The sequence below is a fragment of the Macrotis lagotis genome, chromosome 1 (assembly GCF_037893015.1).
Source record: "Macrotis lagotis isolate mMagLag1 chromosome 1, bilby.v1.9.chrom.fasta, whole genome shotgun sequence".
NCBI classification, from domain to species: domain Eukaryota; kingdom Metazoa; phylum Chordata; class Mammalia; order Peramelemorphia; family Peramelidae; genus Macrotis; species Macrotis lagotis.
In genome coordinates, this window is record NC_133658.1 from 295,731,040 (window position 1) to 295,750,437 (window position 19,398).

Genomic DNA, 19,398 nt, shown 5'->3' on the forward strand with positions numbered 1-19,398 from the left:
GAAACCATGAGACCAAACCTTATTATACACTTGATCCTGGAGATCTTTCTCTTCTCTTTATCTTAGAAATCATCATCTATAAAAATGGCCAAGTTAGGATAAATGACTTTCAACTCCACCAGGGAGATAATATTGTACAATGAAAAGAGCCTGACCTAGATTTATAAGAACCCAAGATTGAGTACTAACTCTAACCTTTACTAAATACAACTCTGGGCTAGTCAACTTCCATGAGTCTTGATTTTCTTCTTGTATTTCCTATCTTCAAGGAAAATATTTTGTAAAAACCTTAATCAATAATTCAATTCACAAGTGGTTATTAAGATCTACTATGGGGGGGGGGGAGGTGGAGCCAAGCTAGGGACAGGAGAAGAGCCTCTCCTAGGTGTTTTCTCCATAATTTTTCAAAAATCTTAAAATTATGACTCTAACTAAAATTTTGAAAGACAGAACCCACAGAAAGATCTAGTGAGGCAATTCTCCAGACAAAGGTAACCTAGAAAATACTGGAAAGGCTCCACTCCACAGGGTTAGGGTGGTGGCCTGCCAGAATGAAGAAACTTCAGCCTCCCGGAGGCAGCCCCAGGGTACCTGAGAGCTGCGACTCATGGAAGTGGGGGCAGTTTACTGAACTACACCCTGGGGAACATTGGACATGACTTGGAGGATCAGCAGGGGGACCTCTGCCAGAGCATATACTCAGGGTGGTTGCAGCAATCAGTGAGGTCAGTGCAGTGGTGGCTGCCATGGCAGCCCAGATCCAGGAAATGGAAGCAGGCTTGGAGCAGGCAGGTAACTGAGCCCTGAGTGCTCAGCCCACTGAAGGCAGGGGATACTTCCAAGGTTTGTCCTGTGTTCCTGGAACAGGACTCTGGGACTCTGACCACATTCAAATCCTGATCACAGTCTAGGCCCCCCATAGAACAGGGCCCCCCCCCCCACCTCAGCCCCATGTAAGAGGGGTGTGTTTGCAATCATTCACTGACCAGGAGGGCAGTCAAAGCTTCACACACTGAGATCCTTGGGGGGGGGGGTGTCCCAATAATACTCAGAAGCTCAGGAAGCACCCCAAAACCAGGCACAGGCTGGAAAATGAGTAAACAGAGAAAAAAGAGGAACACCATTGAGAAATACAATGTCTATGATCCCAAGAAAGATCAAAATACTCAATTTGAAGATGAGGAAGGGGGGTGGCTAGGTGGTGCAGTGGATAAAGCACCTGGGCCCTGGAGCCAGGAGTACCTGGGTTCAAATCCCGTCTCAGACACTTAATAATTACCTAGCTGTGTGGCCTTGGGCAAGCCACTTAACCCCATTTGCCTTGCAAAAACAAAACAAAAAACAAAAAAACCCTGAGGATGAGGAAGTACAAGCTCCTGCATCTAAAGACTCTAAGAAAAACAGAAGTTGGGCTCAAGCCATGACAGAGCTCAAAAAAGATTTTTGAAAATCAAGTAAGGGAGATAGAAGAAAAATTGGGAAAAGAAATGAGAGAGATGCAGGAAAAACATGAAAATGAAGTCAACAGCTTAGTCAAAGAGATCTAAAAAAAGACTGAAGAAAATAACATGTTAAAAACCAGCATAGGTCAAATGGATAAAACAGTTTAAAAAGTTATTGATGAGAAGAATGCTTTAAAAAGCAGAATTGGCCAGAAGGAAAAGGAGATATGAAAGCTCTCTGAAGAAAACAAATCCCTCAGATGTAGAATGGAGCTAAAGGAATTTGATGACTTTACAAGACATCAAGACACAGTACTTGAACACCACAAGAATGAAAAATTAGAAGAAAATGTGAAACATCTCATTGAAAACGCAACTGATCTGGAAAACAAATTCAGAAAAGATAATTTAAAAATTATTGAGATATCTGAAAGTCATGATCAGGAAAAGAGACTTGTCCTCATTTTTAAAGAATTCCTACAGGAAAATTACCCAGATAGCCTAGAAGCAGAAGGCAAAATAGAAATTGAGAGAATCCACCTATCTCCTCAGGAAAGAGATTAAAAATAACTCAACCCCCAGGAATATTATTATTATTATTATTAAATGAATGTTTTCATGCAGCCTTAAATGGAATTGGGTCTGGTTTCCAAAAGTAGCCACAGTACATACAGTTTATCTCATTTCTTCATTTCTCATCAGACTACATCAGAACATAACACTATAAAAAGACATACACACACACACACACATTCTACATCACTCTCTTTTTCAGCTTCCTTTTTGTGTAGTCTTCATTCATTAGAATGTAAGCTCCCTAAGGGTAGGGACTGGTTTTGCTAACCCTTAATTTACTTTTCTTGCCACAGTGGCAAGCATATGACATATTACAGGAAAATTGCCCAGATATCCTAGAAGCAGAAGGCAAAACAGAAATTGAGAGAATCCACCTATCTCCCCAGGAAAGAGATTCAAAACAAAAACCAACCCCCAGGAATATAATCTTGCCAACAGCCAGAAGAACACAATTCAAATATTGTGGAGTTGCAGTCAGGATCACACAGGACTTAACAGCAACTACATTAAGGGCTCATAGGACTTGGAATATAATATTCTGGAAGGCAAAAGAGCTTGGAATGCAACCGAGAATCAACTACCCAGCAAAACTGAGCATCCTCTTCCCAGGGGAAAAGATGGACTTTCAAAGAAACAGGAGAGTTTCAAATGTTCCTGTTGAAATGACCAGAGTTGAACAGAAAGTTTGACCTTCAAGTATAAGACTCAGGTGAAGCATAGAGAGTGGAGGAAAAGGGTAAAATATGAGGGACTTAATGATGATGAACTGCATAGAAAAATAATACTGATAATACTCATATGAAACCTCTCATTTAATAGAGCACTGGAGAGAGCTGAATTTGAAGATATAATATATTGAAAAATGGAGTCAATGGTTAAAAGCAAAATGTCCTGGGAGTAAGAGAAAGGAGAGGTGAAATAGGCTAAGATATTTCATATAAAAGATATTTTTTATTGCAATGAACTATTTATTGCAATGATATGGAAGGGTGGAAGGCAAGGAGGAAATGGGGGACCTTTGCTCTCATCAGAGGTGGCTCAGAGAGGAAACAGCATATACATTCAATGGGGTATAGACATCTAGAGTAAAAAAGGAGAGAAGGTGGAAAGGAGGAAGGGGGAGATGTGGGTGATGGAGAAGAGGGTAGATCATGGGGGAGAGTGGTCAGATATAACACATTTTCTTTTTTACTTCTTGCAAGGGGCTGAGATTGGGTGGCCAGTCTGGGAACCACAGGGCTGGGTGGTTGCAGGGTCTCAGGGCCAATGATCAGTCTGCTGTGCCACTTAGCTACTCTACAGAACATTTTAGAAGAGGGACAGAGTGAAAGGAGAGAGAAAATATAGTATATGGTAGTAGGGAGGTATGGATGGAGGGAGTTGCGATAAGCAACAGCAATGGTGAAAAAACATGGAAGTAGTTTTTGTGATGGACTTATGAAGAATGTGATCCACCTGAGACGGAGCTGGTAGTGGCGGAACACAGACTGAAGCACAGTTTTTCTCTTTCTTTTACTTTATTTCTCATGAAGGTCTATGCTTTTTTTAGGGGGGATATTATATTTATTCTTAAACAAGAATATTTTAGTAATATATAAAAACACTTGTACAAAAATAAAAAAAGAAATTAAAAAATTGTTGGAAAAAAAAATCTACTATGTGCCAGCACTGTGCTATACACTGATACTTCAAGGACAAAGAATGAAGTAATACCCAGTCAAAATGAGTTCAAATTATTAAGGTACTAAAAAATGTAAGCTAAGATATGAAGATTACTATGGTGTACTCAAGAGTTGATGGTGAAAAATGGTTCAAAAAAATTCAATCTACAAGCTCCTTTCATTAGATTTTATTCTTCTCACTTTTGAGGTTATTTCCTGATGATCTTCCTGAGTTTGGCCTTAATAAAGCATTAAACTAACATATGTTAAGTTCCAGAGTTTGTTCTACTAAGAGTCAAGTGAAATTGTAATAAACATGTGTTGTTAACTTCAGAATTTGGTCTTAAGAAAGAGAAAATGGAATTAAATTAACATACGTATTTATTAGATTTCTCTAAACTTACAGATTATGCATGTGTGTGAGGTTCAGCTAGAAAACTGAACCCCAAAATGGGGTTTTGGGGAATGATGTTTATACAATCCTACAATCATAAAGTAGGGTCTGATAAAGCTGCTATAGTGCTTGACCATCAAGTGAGGGACTTTCAACTAAGGATGTTCTTCATATCATTTCTCTAGGGGCAGAGGGATTGCTATCAGAAATTCTATTAGGAGTGCTACCTCCTGATTCAGGATCTTTCTGCCTTATCAGTTATGCTAATGACCTTCACAAAGCATGGGAATATTCCCCCTCCAGGACATTAGCACCATCCATTGGCTGTTCATATAATGGGGAGATTCATATTTTTTATTAAAGAGAGAGAGAAGTAGATAAAATTTATATTTGTTTTTTGAAGACATCAACAGATCCCCATTTTGGTCAAATTGATACCATGAGTCACTTGCAAACCAAGTAAGAAAGGTGTGGGCTTCTAAGGGGTTTGACAGAAGAAAATAGCAAGCTTGAAGCAAACCACAACCAAATCCAAAGCTGACAAGTTTTGGACAGGTCACATAGGGCATATAAGCAAAGATAATGTGAGAGGGAAAGGGAAAGATACATAGTGCTTTTGATAAATCAAAGGGGGGCAGTCCCCTTTGATAAGCAGACCATACAAATAAAAGGTGAAAAAGGGAACAGTAAAGTAAAATTCAGAGGCATTTTTCCTGAAACATCTGATAATGATTCAGGTGTGATCTCAAAGTAGGTCTTTTTCAACTCAGGTTACTTGTAGAGATTTACTTCTCTGCTAAAAATAATCCTATAAAATTGGTCTTACCTGAAATTTACTTTGCTAATAACCTATTCAAACCTTATGTTTCTATTATTAGAAAATGAAATTTGGAGGCTTTTAGATGAGGGAATTTATAATTTTAGGTTGGCCAATTGTTGTGCTGATATACATAGAAAACTCAGATACAAACAAAAAATAAGAACCCCATTTTTATCCTTGGCATTATTCATTTCCCCATTAGGAAGATGATATTACACTAAGAAATTAATAACAGAACACTTTTATAAGACGATGGACTCTAATACAAAAGGGAATTCATTTAAAAGTTGCCAGATTAACACAAGGTTCAGAAATGAATACTAATGCATGACATACATAAAAACATCAATTTTAAAACAAAATTTTTTGTTTTTTATAATAAAACATTTTCAACTTCTTGCCATGTTCAAATGGATAACCCCTAGTGATAGTAGATCTCTCTTCAAGGTATTTTCAAGTTTGACTATAAACCAATCTTCTGAGATAATAATTTTGCTGATATATTTTTCCTTAAAACAGATCTGAAACAGTTATGATATTCACTAAATAATAGAATGATATTCTGGTTTCACAGATCTTTATATCATCAACTTAATTATCTCCATAGCACTGTGAAAAATGAAAGAAACTTAACTAACATAGTAATATGTAACTAGTATCATGTCAAAACTAAACACATAACTAACAAGTTGTTTAAAATATAGAGAATTCCAAGCCAAATGGCCCAAATCTTATACTTGCATCTTACTATAGTTATTAGTATTAGCCTATAATAGAAGGATTTAATACTGTCTCCATCTTGATCATTTGACATGATTACAGAAATCTTCCATAAAAGAATGGGACATAAGGGAAGGTGTTCCCTTTATTTTGATGTCAATTCCAGACAAAGGTTATGTAGATGACCAATTGTATTAAGTCAGGCTTAAAGTTAACCAGGTGAGATTTTATAAATGACATGTCTTAGAAATTGAGTTAGGAGATTACTACCTCAGGACATGCTGATTGTTATTTCCTAATCTTTCTCAGGAGAACCCCACCTGCTGTATATGCTGGTTTCATGGATCATTGACTCAACAGTATTCCTTGATGATCATCCCTAGAGTTAGACTGAAAATAATATCACTTAACAGCTCCATGAGGTCTTAAATAGTAAGTTCCAATAATCAGAGATTCAAGTGAATTCAGCTCCAAGGATCAAAAAATACTAGATAGGAAGTATTGACTATAATTTCACATTGTTAACAGCAGGGGATTCACAGAAAAATCACAACTTATGGTGTCAATATTGCACAAATGATTTTGCTTTAAAATGCATAATAACAAATGTCAAAGATTTGGAATATATAAATACAATAATCCCAAATTGCATATAGTTATTTTATGAAACATTTTCTATAGTTAAACATGTTCAGTTATTAACCATGATATAAACATAGACTACTGTTCTTAGAATTCCTTTAAACAATGAGAACATTTTAGGTGACTTGAGCATTTTGCATTTATTTCTATACATGTTCTAATTCAAATTAATCAATCAAACATAAGAAAAATAATATTTCCAATTGTGATAACATGTTAGCTCATAAATGACTTTTCTTCACTAATATAACATTTCTGAACTGAAATTTTATTCCTTAGAGTAAAAACAAGCAAACAAAAAGATTATTGACTTTAACTTCACAACAGATTTATTACCTCTGTCTTTATCATTCTGAAAGAATAAGATTCTTCAGGAATTTAATCTTATATCAGGTCCTGAAAGTATCTCAAGCTTAGATCAAACACCGAGATGACTATGAGATAATGAACTGCTTGACTATTGATGCTGTTTCTTTGAAAACATCCCTTTAAGGATGGTCTGAGGGTAAATCAAACCTAAAATGAATCTTCAAAAAGAATATTCCAGGTCCCAAATCTCATTAATCAAGTAGGTTGAATATAATAGTTATCAATATCAAATTATTATTATAATAAATTAGCTTCCACATGAAAGTTTAGTAAGCCTTCTGCAAATCACACAAAAGACTTTTACAAATTTTTTCCCTAAACTTAAGCATTTCTTCCTAAAAGTATTTCTTTTTCTTAAAAACAGCTTAAAATGTTCTTGATGTTAAATGATCACTAAACCTTTATAAAGTAAATTATTTGGAAACTTCTAAAATGAGAGATTTCTTTCTCATTTAGATTTAAAACAAAAATAAACCTTTAAAATTGGAATTTAGTAAACCTAAATTGTTGTAAATTGTCTTTGTGTCATAAACAAATCCCCCAAATCTTAAAAACAAAATAAATCCCTATTTATCCAAAGTTTCTAAGTACCACATTCTTTTAGCCAAAAATGTTTACAAGAGGGAATATTCTCAGTTTTTCTAAGTCAAACAGAACATACCTTATTGAAATAACAAAGTCCTCTTTAAATGAGAATAAATATTAAATAAAAAAATAAAAAATAAAAAAAAATTATTCTCTCTCTCTCTCTCTCTCTCTCTCTCTCTCTCTCTCTCTCTCTCTCCCCAGCTCTGAATAACCCTTTTCTTCTACTTCCTCAAAGAGTTGGAAATCTCTACCTTAGAGACTTATCAGATAAAGAACTGATTTGTTTTCATCTTCCTGGAGATTTTAAACTGCAAAGATTAGGACAAGCAGTTTGAAACCACTCCTGTTTTCATCATATTAACTTAAAAGATTTTAAGTGGTACTGCTACTTTTGGTGCAAACTAAGAGATTTAGAGAATTTGATTTAGTGTTAGCAGGAAGAGTTCAGTTTCTCCAGGTAGAAACCTTCACAAGCTTTCACAGGGCAGAATTAAAATAATAATTAAATAGTATGAGGTAAAATTTAAGATTTTTGTATAATAATCAAAGATTTATCCTGAAATGATCCTCCATATTTCTCTTAGAAGTTTGGATGAGCCAGATGATATAACTCTTACTCCTAGATTAAAACTTATTGCAGACTGATTCCTACAGGATTTGTCTGTTTCCTTCTAGCCCTCTCTAACCTTTGAAAATTGACTTTCAAATTAAGACTTTTATAGCAAGTTAGCATTTTACAAATTCTACTCCCTGCCCTTGATAATACATTGACTGTGTACTTGATAGGGTTTTTCAAAATTAATAAAAAAATATGTTCACCTTTCTATCTGTTACGCAGGAAATATTAGGCAGAGAAAATGTTATGCTGGCAAACAGTTAACTTGTACCTTTCTGTGCTGACCTTGTGCTAACAAAAGACCATCTTGTTTATCCCACATAATGTTATATTAGCAAATATTGTCTTGTATCATCGCAGCAAAAGCTTGATGTCCTGTGCCTTGCTAAACTGACCTTGGACTGATGTGTATCTTGTATCTTGTATCTTGTCAGAAATGTTCCTATATATCATGTTAAAGCTATTTTCTAAGCAGTGAAACTGGTTCTGGTTTAAGGAACATCTTAGAAGGTTGGAAGATCGAGGCACATAAAGAATGTTGAGATAACAGAATGTTACCAAGTAATGAACATCTTGACATAATTACTTAAACCATGCTAGCAAAGAACCTTATCCCTTCCAGCATGTATATCATATTTTTTCCCCCTATATCAGTCAATCTATCCCTCTCCAAGTTACTGGTTCCTATTTCTGGAACTTTCTTGATAGCATAAATAAAGTTAAAACATCCCTCATATCTCAGAGTATGAGTCTGACAAATTCATTCAAATCCCCCACCATCCCCCATCTCCTCCATCCTGAGCCCAACCCTATCTTTTTAATTCGCTGACTGGGAAGAGTATTAATTATGTCTCCAGAAGGTCTGATTTTGAGATGTCTCTCCATTGTCTAATAGGTTCCTCTCATATCTAGGAAAGCTTGGGGTGTTTGGGGAGAATTCCCAGAGATATCTTGTAGAGAGAACACATTGCAAGCAGATTTCCCTCTTATACAAGGGATTCCTTGTCTTAGAAATATTGAGATTCTCTTCTCCCTCCCCCTGGATGCCAGTTAAGGAAAATAATTACAGACAATATTTTACAAAGAGACAATCTCCTCTCATGTCTTGGAACTTAACACTAGGCTGCCATTTGCAGAACTGGAAGAAACTTGACTTTGACAATCTTAAGAAAAGGAGCAACTTGAATTCATTTTGCCTGGCCTCAATACAACCTAGAGGACCAAGAAAAAAATGGATTGCTTTTGGGTCTCATAATTATAAAAATCCTGCCGGTATTTATGTGATTGAGAAGATCTAAAGCCTAGGTAGACAAGGGATTTTTCAGTGTTGTTAAATTGTCTTTCTGTAGTTTTGTTATGTCTGTCTAAGTCTTGTTAGCTAATTCAATTCCCTACTTCCTAAGGTGCTGAGGAAACTTCTTCTCTCCCCATTATCTTTCCCTCTACTGCTGATTAGAATTTCATTAAACCACCCTCACCCCTGGATTGACAGCTAGAGAATGGAAGAACCAGATTTCTCTTGATTGAGAACATACATGATTAGATGCCAACAGGTTATGTTTATTAACCTGGAAGGGAGAGTCTATTTTCTAAATCCTTGCTCCAATTTGAACCTGGTCTTATGCCTTGTTTTTACCTTCAGCTCTGCTCTGGCAATTCTCCTGTGCAGTTTCCACCTCTCCACTCTGACTTGGGGATAGCGCTGCTACCATTGCATTAACCCCACTGTTTTCATCATGAGGGCTTGGGTGCTAATGGAGATTTTATTCCTGTCCCCTTTTTTCCTTCTTAACACTTTTTCTATTTCCATGAGGAAGTTCAGCTTTAAATCCTGGGAATTGCATAAACTTTGCTTGATTTAAGGTCCTGAGGAGGGATTAGGTTTCAGCATGAGCTAGCTGCTGCTATCCCAAATCTACCCACTGTATATCTTCTCCTCCCTTCTCCCTAAAGAAGTTCAATTTTGTACTGTGCACCCATCCCATCATGAAACTTTTAGGGCTTCAGAATTATATTGGCACTTAATCATTTCCTGGTTCATGGAAAATAGGAAAATTTCTTTTGTGAACTGGGACATAAAGAAGTAATTGAGTTTGATTGGAATATCTAATTTGACATTTAAAGATATACAAATTAAAAATGAGCATTGATCAATGTAAATGTAACTTTTTGAATTGGAATGTATACTGTGAAAATTGGAAATTTTGCTATAAATTATATGAAACTCTTATTTTATTTATGGATTTCTAGGGGTGGCTAGGTGGAGCAGTGGATAGAGCACTGGCCCTGGAGTCAGGAGCACCTGAGTTCAAATCCGACCTCAGACACTTAATAATTACCTAGCTGTGTGGCCTTGGGCAAGCCACTTAGCCCCATTTTGCCTTGCAAAAAAAAGTAATTTATTTATGGATTTCTATATTTGAATCTTAAGAAATATCTTGCTCCTTACCAAATGAGATGAGTTCCAGAAAGTAACTTGAAAATGTTTTGTTGCTACTTTTGTAAATAATATACCAGAACTTTAGTATGATTTGAATGGATTAGGTTTGATAAGCTATTAAAAATTTTTGTAAGGTCAGAAACATCCTTGGAGGACTTTTGGTGCCTCTATCTTTTTAAGGAATGCTTGAATTTTGACAAATTGTGAAAGAAAGGATTGTGATATCATGAGCAAATTAGTAAAGAAGATCATTTGAGTTCTAATTTACTATATAGCTTTTACTATATTACCATATTACTATAAGATTTTAATAAATGATTGGTTTTATTTCACAACAATAGCAGCTAAAATTGTAAATGGAAATATTCAATGGAAAATTTTGTAATGACTTGAAAGCTAATATAGAAAAGATTATAGATTAGTTCAGGATCTAATACTAGGCTATGGGCTCCTTCTGAGATTGTGGAATTCAGATCTGAAATGAATTAAAATTGCTCATGAGTATAATAATTAGATTAGCTTAAATCCTAACACCAGACTGCTTCTTTGTTTTTTGTTTTTTGGGGTTTTTTTTAGGTTTTTGCAAGGCAATGGGGCTAAGTGGCTTGCCCAAGGCCACACAGCTAGGTAATTATTAAGTATCTGAGGTCGGATTTGAACCTAGGTACTCCTGATTCCAAGGCAGGTGCTCTATCCACTGTGCTACCTAGCTGCCCCTAGACTGCTTCTTTCAGCAGTTTTGTAACTGTCAATTGGGGAACTGAATATTTCCAACTTTGCCTAAAGTTTAGAGGGAATTACTACTATTTGGTTATCAGTGTAAGTTGATTGAAGTTATTGTCATAATACTGGCAACTAAAATTAGTAATTGATTACTCTATGGGGACAATTAGGGAATAAGTATCAAAGACTATAGCCCATTTTCTGGGGTTTCTGTTTAAGTTCTCTTAATCTGCAAACACATCAAGTTCTAGAAACCATCTGTGAGGGTAAGGTCAAGAACCCTGGAAAATTAACAAAGTTTGGGTTATGAAATTTCTAAACAATGAACTTGGCTTGCTAAAAAATCTGCAAGAGTCTGGGCAAATACACATGATTTCTAATGATTTGATATTTACACCAGGATAAATTTAAACTTAAAAAGAAAAGAAATAAGTGAAAAATGTTAAGTGAAATCTCTTTTGTATGTTTGGTAACCTTTTATTGCTTATTGCAACTCCATAAGGGGAAAAATAACTGCATCTAACCTTTAGGTATGATTTGTGAAATTCCATTTGAGGTAAAGTTTCTTGGGACTATAACTGGTTTTATTTTGATGTTTGAATTCAGGTTTTAGTTGTCTCATGGATCAATAAATTAGTAAAACACCATTTGAGAGAAATGCTTCGGTTATTCAAAAGGAATGTGATCCCACACTGTTATAAGTGGAGGTCTCTATCTAGGAAAGACTGGAATACTGATCTTGGCCTAAGTGCAAGGGAGATCCCTTCTGGCTCAATTTTCTTTTTGTAAAGGAATGCCTCTCATCTGCTTATTCCTGAGTCTGGCTATAAGGTGAATTGGTTACTGCATGGTTAGTTGTCAATTGTGACTCTTACCTGAAGACCATCAGAGCTAAGAATTGTTTATCCTGTCATACATGTATATCCTGTATACATGTATAAATATAAATATATATGTATATAATGTCATCAAGGACTAGTTCTATGTTGTTATAATTATGTCCCAATTTTTTCCTTTATGACAATTTTCCACAATCAGAACAAGGTCAATAAAAGATAGAGATTCATACATAATAACTCTGATATTACACAGTATTCCCCTACCTGCTGAAAAACCAACACTACCTGGATTGGGGAACTGCCACAAAATATAAGTATACATACATACATACACACATATATACTTGCATATGTACTAATATATACATATATATATATATATATATATATATATATATATATATATATATGTTAAAACATATATGTATTTGCTAGATTCAGTCTTTAATGCACTCTAGTCTTTGCCAGGGTCATGGAGTACTATTTTGCTATCAATACTTCCCTGCATGGCTATTATTCTCCTATATTTACCACCCTCCTAATCATATTTCTCTTGAACCTTTTTTGGTCTGTTTGACCTCTTGTAAGATTTGTTTCCTCTATGCTATAGGCCAAATAGTAGCTGAACCTGAATACCATCCTTTACACTCCCTGGATGCTGCCTCACCAATTTCCAGATGCATCTCAACTCCTCCTGATATAGCACATGCTAGGCAAGGATATCTTTACATCACCTTCAAACAGGAAGCAGTTATGAAAGATAAAACCTCCACTCCAATCCCTAGATGAACTTGGGTCTGAACTGTTTTTGTGGGGGAGAAATGTTGCCATGGAAATACCAGGTTTAAAGCAAATAGTTATTTTTTCCATACTAAATTTCCCTGTTACAAAGCCCATCTTATATAATGTTATGTTTTTCTACCATCTCTGGAAAAAAATTGTTGTTTTGTGCCTCTCCATGAACTGATAGAGACTATCTCACAAACTCCATATATAGTCATAAACTTAACCAAATTATGAACCCTGTATTCCCATGCCTTAGGTCAAATGTGTCATGTGTCTCATGGACCAGAACCATCTGGCCTACTGAGAGAACAAATAAGGAGCAAACTTATCCTTGAAATGATTCTCTAAACCACAATTGTGAAGAAAGCATCCCCCCCAATCCCTTTCCAATCCCTCACAGTTCATCCTCCCTTCCTTGTTTTTTCCTTTAAAAATTCGATTTATCTTTCCACATATTGCTAGTTCCTAGAATTCAACCTATTTGGAGAAACTACACTTTTGTTCCAGTATAAATAAGCTTAACTGTCCCCCATAATTCTGGGTCACTAAGAATGTTAATTCTCCACTCTGCTCAACTCAAAACTAAACTCCATCACTGGAGCATGGAGAATGTTTGTGCTTCAAAAATGTGCCTTTGAAGTTAAGATCCCATTTGTGAAAGTGAATGTGATTAAGGACTAAATGGAAACATTGTGCTAGGAACCTTTAAAGTTGGGGAAACCTAACTAATGGAGGCTTGATCCAATGGCAGAGTTTTTAAGGGCAGCAGAGATCCCCAGGGGAGGGGAAGTGCAACATGCTTGACCTTTAGAGGGGCTGAGAGTAAACATTGCTATTGACTGGACTGAATTACTTCCAGGCACTTTTCTACTCCAGAAATTACATGATTCTGTGATATCTACCTGGAGAGGACTCATGCCTCCATGCTGCTTCTGCCCTTTACCTGTAATACTCTCCCTCACCATTTCCATCTGTTGAAATAGTCCTCTTCCCTCAAGATCTAGCTCAGATACCACCCTACCAGGAAGCCATACTGATCTTATCAACTGACTAATTTATATCATTGTGACCTCAATCCCTTCCCCTTAATGGGTATGATTCTAAAAATGGTCAGAACTAGCAGCACTCACTGCTTTGATCAGCTTAACCTTGCACTGTGACTCAAATTGTGCTCCCCCTGCATCAGTGACTGGTGGCTTTGTGTTTGTCCCTGACAAAGAGTCTTGGAGACTAAGAGGAAGAACCTGTGGACACTGAGCCCAAGAGCCCAGAGCTCCTTTCCTATCAGTTATATACTATCTGGTCAATGATCAGCAAGTAGTAGCACAGGGTCAACTCCACCCCCTCTTTCTCATTACAGTAACTCAACATGAACTCTGGGGAAATATTCATCCAACAATTCATCACAAGAGAGTGAAGGCTCTGATCTGTGCTGGGGGAGGAGGTTTAGAAAGCAGAGAACTTTCAAAGTATCAAAGTAAATCATTTAACATGTGCAAAGTGCCTGGAATTCCCTCCCTCCTCATTTCCCTGTGTTGAAATGCTTTTCCTCACTCTTGGTCCAGCTCAGATACCACCTTTTCCATGAAGTTTGTCCCGATATTCTGTAGCTAAAAGTATTCTTTTCCTTTGATTTTCTTAGATGATTTTGTATATCTTCTTTGCCCATATCATATACTCTTATATATGTATAGGACACAACTGCATGTCTTTCCCCCTCCAAATAGATGATAAGATGCTTGAGGGGAGGGACTACATTTTTATCTTTGTACCTCCATCACCCAGCACAGTGCCTGGCATATACTAAATGATTAGTACATGTTTACTGACTTGTATTAAATAGAGCACTGGTTAAGTGGCTTGCCCAAGGCCACATGGCTAGGTAATTATTAAGTGTCTGAGGTTGGATTTGAACCCAGGTACTCCTGACTCCAAGACCGGTGCTCTATTTAATAATAGAAATAAGACACATACTGGAATAATCATAATACTTAATATATGCATATAAAGGTGGGAGTTGACTGAGTCAATGAATAAATTATTCCTCCCTACTTCAAGTGGAAGATGCTATTAATTGATACCTGTGTCAGTTGGACAACAATCAGAGATCAGAGAAGTGAATTCAATATGAAGAAGGCTTTTGCATCTCTATTGAATCATTTAATCAATGATAGACTTTAAACTTATTGAGGGAAAAAATCTTTGATTACTATATTTCTCCATGTATAAGATGCACCTTAATTTTGGGGTCTGAAATTTGAAAAAAATGCATTACATAAAGTTATTGAACTCAAGTTTTATTCATCATGAAATCCAGTGCCTTCTACTTCTAGCTGTCAGGCATCTTTTGGGCAAGTCTGATGCATGTACCCATGCTTAGTCCATTCCATTTCATGAACCTGAAGCACCAATTGTGTCCTCCTTTGAAATCAGTAATTTCTTTTGCATCAGCAGTTCTTGCCTCCTGCTGAACCATTTCTGTGGACACAGGAATTCCAATTGCCTTTTGCTCTTCAATCCATATCTTTAATTCCCTCTAAATCAGACCATTTTGCTGGCTTGCCACTTATGGCCTTCTTCTATGTGAGGATTTTAGTAGGATTTCTTCTTGCCAAAGCTAACCTCTGATTGTTTTCTCAGCTGGAGGAGGACCAAACTTACTTTCAGCAGCACGATTTCCATTCACTTTTTCTTTTTAGATTTTGCAAGGCAATGGGGTTAAGTGGCTTGCCCAAGGTCACATGGCTAGGTAATTATTAAGTGTCTGAGGTCGGATTTGAACCCAGGTACTCCTGACTCCAAGACTGGTGCCCTATCCACCATGCCACCTAGCTGCCCCGATTTCCACTCACTTTTGCAAACTGTATCATTTTTTACTTGAATTCAGCATCATACAAAAATCTTTTCTGAGTCATTTTTGGGCAGAATGGGGCAAAGCATAACCTAATATACCAGTAACAAATGTGAAACAATGACAAAGCAAAGACAATAAGCACAAAAAAGTGGGAAATGCAAGTAAAAAAAATCTACTACTGTATAAGAAAAACCCAGTTTTTAGACCCCAAATTTTTCAAAAGAGGGTGTGTCTTATACATGGGGAAATATGGTAATTTAGAAGTGCTTGAAAGTCATTGGTTAAAAGATAGTGATGTTGCACTAGAAGTATTTTTATTGTATTGGTTGAGAAAAATGTGTCCTATCCTGTGAGTTATCCCTAAAATAGCATGCTAATGTGTAAGTTAAATTAAATTCCTAACAACTTGGTGAAGAAGACTTATTTCTTGCTGTCAGTTATCTTCCCTGGTCCCTGATCTTAGGATCCTAATCACTCTTTTGACACTCCCTTAGATTCTTACCCATATTTATTTATATAACAACTCAGTGGATTTACAACTAAATTATTTCCCTCTTTATCTTGCCTCTAATGCATATATATAACAGACATGATTGTTGCTGAGGAGTATATTTCTCTAAAGACAAGTTAAATAAAAGATTCTTCATGGCTTCAGATATATAATTATCTCTACCTTGAACCCAGATGTTATAGTTCCTTTATTTGATCTTCTATGTTGCATGACACCCAAATGTTGACTTATTTATTGGCACTTGTTGTTCAATTGTTCAGATTCCCAAACTGAATATCAATTTCATATAAAAAGTACAGGCATCCTTCATTTTACTATTCTTTTCTTTATTGTGTTTCAGATGTTGCAATTTTTTTTCTTTTTTCTTTTAGCAAAGTGAAGATTTTTGGCAATCCTGCATTGAGCAAGTCAGTTTGCACATTTTTTCCCCCAAAAGTAAGTGCTCACATCTTGTCTTTGTGCCATATTTTGGTAATTCACTATTTATACTTTATCAACATTATTATAACTTTTATTGTGATCTGGGCTCAGTGGTCTTTCATGTTAGTTTTGCAGTTTTGGAGGGGTACCAAAAATAACAAGCATGTAAGATAGAACTTAATTGGTGTGTTGTGTGTGTCCTGTCTATTACACTAGCTAGCTCTACCTCCATCTTTTTTCCCTTCCTCTGGTCTTTCTATTCCCTGAGTTGCAATAATATTGAAATTTGGCCAATTAATAATCCCAAATGACCTCTATGTGTTGAAATAAAAAGAAGTCAATCGATGCCCAAACTTTATTGTTTTAAGAAATTGCCTGTGGCTGGCGAGGACCACGGGGATCTCCCGTGACCACTGGCAGGACCTGGGGCAGGCGCTAGCCCTACCACAAGAAGCACAAGCATGAGCTGGGCAGGTGGCCCCCAACACCAAGATCGACACTCAACACCAAGATAGACCCCCCAACACCCCGGCTACACCCACACAATTGCGAGTCCGAGGAGGCAACAAGAAGTACCCAGCGCTGAAGCTCGACATGGGCAATTTCTCCTGGAGCTCCGAAAGCTGTACCCAAAAAACACGGATTAACAATGTAGTCCATAATGCATCCAGCAATGAGCAGATCAGGACCAAGACACTGGTGAAAAATTGCATTGTGCTCATCGATAGCACCCCATACCGCCAGTGGTATGAGTCCCACTTTGCCCTGCCACTGAACCAGAAGAAGGGAGCAAAGCTGACTCCTGAGGAGGAGGAAATTTTAAATAAAAAGCTCTCAAAGAAGATCCAGAAGAAATAGGAGGAGAGGAAGAAGAATGGAAGATCAGCTCACTTCTGGAGGAACAGATCCAGCAAGGCAAGCTCCTTGTCTGCAGCTAGTGGAGGCCAGGTCAGTGTAGGTGAGCAGATGGCTAGTGCTCGAGGGCAAAGAGCTTGAATTCTATCTAAGGAAGATCAAAGCCGGAAAGGACAAATAAGCTCTTAACTTGAACATTTCACTAAATAAATTCCCAGATTATTTGAAAAAAAAAAGAAATTGCCACAGCCACTCCAACCTTCAGCAGTCACCACCATGATTAGTCACCAGTCAGCAACATTGAGGCAAGACGCTCTACCAGAAAAACATTAGGACTCATTAAAAGCTCAGGTAATGGTTAGCCTTTTTTAATGAAGTATTCATTATTCTTTGTACATTTTTTTTAAAAAAACAATATAATTGCTCACTTAATAAACTACTTTTATATGCACTGGGAAACCAAAAATTCAGGTGACTTGCTTTATTGCAGTGGTTTGAAATCAAATGCAGTCTCTTCAAGATATGCCTGTTTGAAAAAAAAAACAAACATAAATAAAAACAAAAACCAAAAAAACAAAGGGGCAGTTAGGTGGGGCAATGGATAAATAGAGCATGGGCCTTGGAGCCAGGAGAACCTGAGTTCCAATCTCAGACACTTAATAATTACCTAGCTGTGTGACCTTGGGCAAGTCACTTAACCTATTGCCTTGTAAAACAAATTTAAAAACCAAGATATGCCTGTTCTGTCCTGCACTGGCCTATCACAGACAGGCTTTTATCCAATTCAAACCTTTGCCGCTAGGAGTTTAGATACAATGGGCCCACTCCACAGGCACGATTTCAGGAGCTTCCCCGTTATTAGAAGCAGAAGCTTTCCCTTCCTTGTCTTTTCCCTCATTTTAATAAAATTCTTTGTGTAGGAACTGTTACCATGGGAGATCGACAACTGAACTGTGATCTTCCATGGTTTATATGGACCCTTTACTAAACTTCCCTGATTCTATGAAGGAAAGCACCATAGTTCTAGTCCCCCAGGTTTGCATTCTCAACATTCTCTTCCCTACAAGGTCTCCTTCAGCACTATGGAATTAGCTGAAAAATCTTGTTCTCTTTAGAGAACAATATCTCTTGTATCCATTCTCTTCTTCCTGCATGACATGGATACTACCCTAGTTCAAGGGACACCATCACTTTCATCACCTGTTGTGCAGATTATTATAATAACCTTACAATTGGTCTCTTTGCTTCAAACTTCTCTCCCTCCCCAACCCATTCTATACCCACAATGAATTTTTTCTCAAAAGCAAAGTGAGTTAAACATAGTGATAATAAGAGAATTTCCCCCCAAAAAAAGTAATATTTGAGTTGATTCAGTGGATCAGGCTTCCAGTTTCTTTGCCCTCCAGGACTAGACACACTAAGCAGCTTGCCTGGCTGGATTGTTCCACTTGAAACAAAATTATCTTGAAATCCTTCTATTTTTTGTATTCCTTTTGAATTTTCTTTGACCATTTCTTTGACCCCGGTTCCTCATCCAGTTTTACCCCCTTCTTCAAAACCAGCTCAGTCAAGAAATTCAGAATCAATGGAGAAAGAAGTCCAGTAGTTAAAAGTGGCTCCAAGGGGGAAAAAACAGGTGGCAGTTTCAGAAGCAGAAGGTTTTCCAGCTGGTATATAACTCTATAAGTTTTCCAGTCTATATTCCCCTCCAACTGTAGCATGAGAATAATTAGAAGAGTGTATCCCAGAGTATTTGGGAGGGAAGGAGAGAGGAGGTATTAGTTTTTCCTTGTAATTTGTCTTGCTACTCTCTCTAATTAAATTTCTTTGTTTGAAGTTGATGTGTCCTCTGGTTTTGTATGTTCTAAAGAAGCAACTGATGGGAACTCATGAGTACAGTGCTGAATAGATGCTTATCCAAAGAATTCTTTGAACCTGGATATAGTTTTGATTGTTAGCAGGGTGGCAGATTGAACTCACTAACAATTAGAGCTATCCAGAAGTAGAATTTTTGCCATAGTTCAGTCATCTCTCTCAATCATTTCTGACTCTTTGTGACTTCATGTGGAATTTTCTTGGCAAAAACACCAGAGTTTTTGGTCATTTTCCTCTTCAGCTAATTTAACATATAAGGAACTGAGG

The 19,398-nt window shown here is 36.8% G+C and overlaps 1 pseudogene; it reads left to right on the forward strand.

The window, feature by feature from the left end:
* Positions 1-746: 746 nt before the first annotated feature.
* Positions 747-17,437, forward strand: LOC141493460 (small ribosomal subunit protein eS8 pseudogene; annotated as a pseudogene).
* Positions 17,438-19,398: the final 1,961 nt, after the last annotated feature.